The sequence below is a fragment of the Camelus ferus genome, chromosome 11, assembly GCF_009834535.1.
Source record: "Camelus ferus isolate YT-003-E chromosome 11, BCGSAC_Cfer_1.0, whole genome shotgun sequence".
NCBI lineage: Eukaryota > Metazoa > Chordata > Mammalia > Artiodactyla > Camelidae > Camelus > Camelus ferus.
This window is the reverse complement of record NC_045706.1, coordinates 61,553,375-61,560,103: the sequence shown is the minus strand read 5'-3', so window position 1 is coordinate 61,560,103 and position 6,729 is coordinate 61,553,375. Positions and strand designations below refer to the sequence as shown.

The following is a 6,729-nucleotide window of genomic DNA, read 5'->3' as shown; positions in this document are numbered from 1 at the left end:
ACCATACTGTGTTGAGCCTCTTCTGGGTCCTCGCAGCGAACACAGCCCTCCCAGACTGCTCTCTCATGGGACCTGGAGGGTCGTGGTCCAGAGTGTCTGGGACTGAACCACCTGTGTGACCTTGGGCAAATCGCCTCACTTCTCTGGGCCCTGTTTCTCTCAGCTGTGAAGTTTCCATGAGGGAATCCACAAAGAGCGCTGAGGACGGCAATGAGTATAGTCCGTGTGAGTGGGAGCTCTTTCCGGCATAGAATTGACAGCCTGGGGGACATGAGACAAGACAGCAACCATGATGCCGTGTGATGCAGGAAGTGTGAGTACAGTGAGAGGGCAGGATGGGTGCCTCACCAGCCAGAGACACAGGTGTGGCAAGGGTGTTCCTCCAGAGGCCTCCAGCTGCTCAGGGACAAGGACTGTGACATGGTTGCCGAGACCTTCGAGGGCCTGGAGTCCCAGCCTTCCATGGTGTTGGACACATTCTGAACACCACACCAATCTGCACATCCACAGCTCCTGCCCTAGTCACTGCCACCTCCAGCTGTGATAAACATGCCCCGCAGGGACTCCCCTCTCCCTCTCCTGGACCCCACACCACATGCCTCACTTCCTGTCTCAGACTTCCTGATGCCAGGGCAGGTGGCCACACCCATGGGAACCCACTGAGCACCCACACAGCTATGGTCTCAAAGTGCAGGGGTATGTGTACCCGGGACCACCCTTGACCTGTGGCAGGAGACAGACAAAAGATGAGCTGATTTCCACCTGAGTCCCAGGAGGACAATTCTGAAAGGCATTTCAAAAAGTTCTTCAGAAGGTTCTGGTCAGGTGGAACACCAGTCCCCTTAGCAGTGGGTAACTCAGAATGCATCCTTGAGTTGCCTCTCGTGTTTTTTCTGCCCACTTCCCAGGTCCTACACGCCACATGCCTGGGATACTTCCCAAATACAATCAGCCCTTCAACTTGGTCTCTGATGGGACCATCTAAGACAAGATCCTTGAGTTTGCGTTGGCAGCACATATACTAAAATTGGAATGATACAGAGAAGATTAGCAAAGATGACATGCAAATTCATGAAGCATTTCATATTAAAAAAAAAAAAACAAACAAACTCTAGCAAAGGTTTAACTTGAGCTGACTGGGTACCTCAGCTGGGGAAGCCTGCCACATCCCCTAGTGCCTCTTTGTAGGTGGGTCTCCTTTATGGCATTGGTACCGATGTAAGGAAGTAAAGATGGAGAAGATCAGGCAGAAAGGCAGAAAGAGCGAGACCACTGGGTCCAACCCAAGGTGCATTTAGCTGAGGTCAGAATCCAGGTCACTACGTTGAGTTTTCCAACCCATAAACATACTATATCTCCCTTACTTAGGTCTTCTTTGATTTCTTTCAGCATTTTATAATTTTTGCCATACAGATCCTGCCCATGCTTTGTTAAGTTTATATCTAAGTGTTTCATTTTCTTTGGAGCAATAATCAATGGTATTGTGTTTTAACTGTGGTTGGAAAGTGTTCATTTATGTGTGTAGAAATGCAATTTTCTTCTGTGTGTTGATCTTTTATTCTGCAATCTTGCTGAACTCACTTACTAGTTCTGATTTTGTGTGTGTGTGTGTGTGTGTGTATTTCTTGGGATTTTTCTATATAGACAATTATCCCATTGGCAAATAAAGACAGTTTTATTTCTTCATTTTCAATCTATAAGCCCTTTGTTTCTTTTCTTACCTTATTGCAGTGGCTAGAATTTCAACTATGCTAAAGAGTAGTGGTGAGAGCAGACATTCCCTTGTTCAGTTTTTCACTGTTAAGTATGATGTTGGTTGTAAGCTTTTTGTAAATGCTGTATCATGTTGAGGTGGTTCCCCTCTAGTCCTAGCTTACTGGGAAGGTTTTTTTTTTTGTTTTGTTTTGTTTTGTTTTTTTTAATTACTATACATGGGTGTTGGATTTGGTCAAATGTTTTTCCTGTGTCAATTGATATCATATGATTTTTCTGCTTTAGCCTGTTGATATGGTGGATTACACTGACTTTTGAATGTTGAATATGCCTTGCATACCTGGGATAAATTCTACTTGGTTATGGTGTTTAATTCTATTTATATTATCATTGAATTACATTTGCCTACACTTTACTGGGAGTTTTACCTCTAAGTTAATGAAAGATATTGGTCTGTAGTTTTCTGTTCTTATGATATCTTTGTCTGGTTTTGTATCAAGGTGACAGCAGTCTCAGAAAACGAGTTAAGGATTGCTCTTTCTTTTACTTTTTTGTTGACATTATACAAAAATGTAATTCTTTAAATATTTGGTAAAATTCTATGGTAAAGCCATTGGACCTGGAGATTTATGTTTTGGGAACTTTTTAATTGCACAATTTTAGTTGTTATAGGACTATTTAGGTTATCTATTTCATCTTGGTTGAGTTTTATAGTTGTAGTTTTTTAGAACTTCATCCATTTCTTCTAAGTTGTTGAATTCATGAGTATAAAGTTGTTTATAGTGTTCTCTTCTTATTTTTTTAATGGCTGCAAGCAAGTTCTGTGGTAAAGTCTCCTATTTCTTTCCTGATATTGGTGATTTGTGTCTTCTCTCTTCTTTACCTTTGTCAGTCTTACTAGAGGTGTATCCATTTTATTTGTACTTTTTAAAGAAGTAGATATTTGGTTTCATTGATTTTCTCTATTATTTTCCTGTTTCAGTTTCTTCGATTATCTTGGGTTTTTTTTTCCCCCCCTCATTCTATCTGCTTTGGATTTATTTTGTCTTTCTTTTTCTAGCTTCTTGAGATAGGACTTAGGTTATTGTCTTGTGATCGTTACTCTTTTCTAATGTAAGCATTTAGTGCTATAGTTTTCTCTGAAGGATAGTTTCATTGGATACAGAATTTGAGAATTGACAGTCCTTTTCTTTCAGCACCTGAAAAATGGTGTGCCACTTTCTCTGGGACTCTATCTTCATGTGAAAAACCTGCTGTCACTTGAATTGGTGTTTCTACATAAGAAAAGTATCACTTCTCCCTGGTTGCTTTTAAGATTTTTTTCTTTGCCTTTAATTTTCAAAAGTTTACTTGTAATGTATGTTGGTGTGGATTTCTTTTGGTTTTTCTTATTTGAGGTGTGCTCAGTTATTTGTCTGTCAGTTTATGTTTTTCACTCTATTTGAGAAATTTTTAGCTATTATTGCTGTGAAAACTTCTCAGCTCACATCCTTTCTCTTCTTCTGAGCTTCCAATGATGCAAATGTTAGACCTTTTGTTGTCCAACAGGTCCCGGAGGTCTGCTGGTAGATTCCCTTGTTTGGCTGGAGTGCATTCTCAAACACATGAAAGAGTGAGGCAAGTACACTTTTCAAATCTTGGCATCTGTAAAAATGTCTTTATTCTCTCACATTCCATTGTTGGTATGAGTACAGAATTTCCGATGAAAAATAAATTTGCTGTCAGAATTTTTAAGGTATTGCTTCATAATCTTTTAGCACTCAGTGTGGTTGATGCACAGTCAGAAGCAGAGATGATGCTTCTTCCTTTGTAGGCAACTCCATTGTATTTTCCCTTTCTGAAAACTTGAAAGTATTCTTATTGATCTTTATATCAAAACTACAATGATTACTTACTATAATTTCATAGTAAGTCTTGAAATCTGGTAGTATAAGACCTTAAACTTTGTTCTTTTTTTTCTTTCTGAAATTGACCTGGTTCCTTGAGGTCTTTGCATTTCTGTGTAAGTTAAGAATCATTTGTCCATTCCTATAAACATAGAAATATAAAAATCCAATTTTTATAAAAATCCCCTCCTGGGATTTTACTTGCAATTGAAATAAATGTATAGATCAATTTGGAGAGAATTGATATATTAAGATTGAGACTGTCTATCCAGTAAAAAGAGATATCCCTTTATTTCTCAGGTTGTCTTTTATTTCCTTCACTAACATGTAGTCATTTAAAAAATATAGATATTATACATTTTATGTTAAGTTTATTTATAAACATTTTACAGCTGTGCTTTTGCATGGGTTTTTGTTTTTTTTTTATAATTGTTTTTCATTCTCTGACTGGTTATTGAGATTTTACAAGGGTACTAGGGACACTGGGCCACTTTGAAATCCTGGCATTGAAACAGACAGAGCTGATGGGGTCCCCTTAGTGTAGCTGACAGCACTTATGGCTTTTGAGAGGTCATGAGCAGGAAAGAAAGGTGATCTAATCTAAGTTTAATCTGGCTACAGTGTGCATGTTCAGACGCATGGGGGCTGGGGCCATGCCAGAGGCAAGGACGCTGGTGGGGAGAGCATCGTCACAGGAGTGGTTCCAGCCTGGCTGACTTTGTAGCAGGGGTAGGTGCTTCTCCCTAAGGAAGCCACGTCAGTGATTTTAACTGAAGGTGCTCCCCAAGCTGTGGGTACTAAAGGCTTCCTTGTCAAAGATCTGGAAGAACAGGCAGAGCTCCTGCCACCCTAGAGAATAGACTCCAGAATGGTTTGCTCTCCATCCACAGTGTGAACATCCTTGATGGTCTCCTTTTCTTGCTCCATCTCTCTGGCCAATTTATCTCCCTTTTCCTTATTCCCTCCCCGGTGTCGGCTGGGACTGAATTGCATTGGCTGCATCTCTGAGCTTGGACCCTCACCACAAGCTCAGTGCTGCTGCCCTACACAGCCTGGCCACCGGCTGCTGATGCTGTCTGATCTGAGCTTGAGTTCACCATGTGTCCTTGGACTTAGAGCACAGGCTGCTAGTTCTCCTTTGGACATCCCGCTGGGGGACTTAGTTTTTTGTTTTATCAGTCATCACCCAGCAGTTCCACCCAAATCCAAGTCTCTGGCTGGAAGAAAACTGTACCAAAAATCCAATGGATTCTCAGATCAATTTCCATTAAAGCTGGGCTGGAGAATTTCTGGAAGCAGGAGGGACGTAGTTCCATCACATGTCAGTTTGCTGTTGCTTCTTTCTTGCTTTGGAAAGGCAAAGAAAATAATGAGTCATCGGAATCCACCAACAAATGCCTAATTGCTCAGCCATGCAGCCACATCTGCCCTCAACATAAACCAACCTGACCCGGTAGCAGTGTTTAATCATTTTTCATAGTCACTAATGAAAATAGTGCTGCCTCTGGCTGGGTAGTTCAAAGTGCCCAGCAAATGAATTCTGAGTCCCAGGCGAGAACTCTAGGTCTAGAAGGTCTTGAATCAACTAATGACATACCTTGTGCAAATTTTAAGCCTTCCAGTAATGTCCGTGCATGTGGCCTAATGGTCTGCAGAGATTTTAGGATTGGTGCATATATTAGTCGCTGTAATTAAAATCCCGGAGTTATATTATATGTTATTTGTATGGCAGTTTGTGATGTGTTTAATGCTCCCAGTTTCAAAATTATTAAAGCTGCTGTCCCTGGGCTGGCCAAAGTGATAAGCAAAGTCAGAATGCGATCTTATTCCCTCTCGATGGGGCAGGCGGGAAGGAGGATGCGAGTGGGATTTTCTTATAAAATAAGAGACCAAATGCCAAATAAAAGAATTCCAGCTGTGCAATAGGGAAGTTGAAATGGTTTGTTAGGATCATTAATATTGCAATGAAAACTAATTAAACCTGGAGCTAGAAGGAGTTCATTAGTGGTTTGGAGCCGAGGATTCTGCTTCTGCAGAGTTGGTTATAGCACTGCGGAACTTGGAAAGTTGTCAGCTGGGCTTGGGGTCGGGTGGCTCTCTCCGCTTTGTGGCCTCCAGAACTGGGCTTGGCTAATGATAGGCACTTGGCAGACATGAACCGAGAGAGTTACTTGGAGTACCTGAAGTACCCTCAGTCTTGTCACCAGAGGGGACCGGGATGATGCCACCCCTGTCTGTGTGGCTGATCCCATGCAGGCTACTGAGAATGAGCCTGTGTGTGTGTGTGTGTGTGTGTGTGTGAGAGAGTGTGAATTTTTTTGTTGTTTTTATTGTGGTTTATTGCTTCTCTGTTTCTTTGTTTTTTTTATTTACTGTTTTTTATTGAAGCCTAGTCAGTTTACAATGCTGCATCAATTTCTGGTGTACAGCATAATGTTTCAGTCATCCATATCCATATTATATATATCCACTTTCATATGCTTTTTCATCACAGGCTACTACAAGATATTGAATATAGCTCCCTGTGTATACAGTAGGACCTTGCTGTTTATCTATTTTATATATAGTAGTTAATATCTGCAAATCTCGAACTCCCAATTTATCCCTTCCGTCCCTCTTCCCCCTCTGGTAACCATAAGTTTGTTTTCTATGCCTGTGAGTCTGTTTCTTTTTTGTAAATAAGTTTATTTGTGTCTTGAGAATGAGCCTTTGAAGATGGGGAAGGGGGCGGAATTGGCAAGTTTTCTTTCCAAGCAGTGAGAGAGGTTTTCACATTGCAGCTCAATTCACTTCAGATTACTAGAAAGAAAAGAAAGCCACCACTTCGATGTAGTTTAGGGCAACTGAAGTGCTTTCACACACATCTCATTTGCTCTTCTCCTCGGACTTTACAAAACCACTTCATCATTTCTCCGGGTTGGTTGCCTGAGAGAGGGAAGGCTGTTTTTGTTGCAGGTTGGGTTTCTCAGGCAGCACACTTGGAGATGGGGTTTAGCTGGCGGGATGTCTATGAAGAAGGGCATTTGGGACCAGCCCTGTAGAAGGGCGGGGCTCGCAGCCGGTGTGGGTGGAGGAAGAATCAAGCTTTGCTCCTGTCTGACATCTCTGGGAGCTTTGGGGCTGGGGTGGC

General features: G+C 41.6%; 1 pseudogene; it reads left to right on the top strand.

Moving 5' to 3' along the window:
* The first annotated feature begins 999 nt into the window (after positions 1–999).
* Positions 1,000–1,091, top strand: LOC116667417 (annotated as a pseudogene).
* The last annotated feature ends 5,638 nt before the right edge of the window (positions 1,092–6,729 follow it).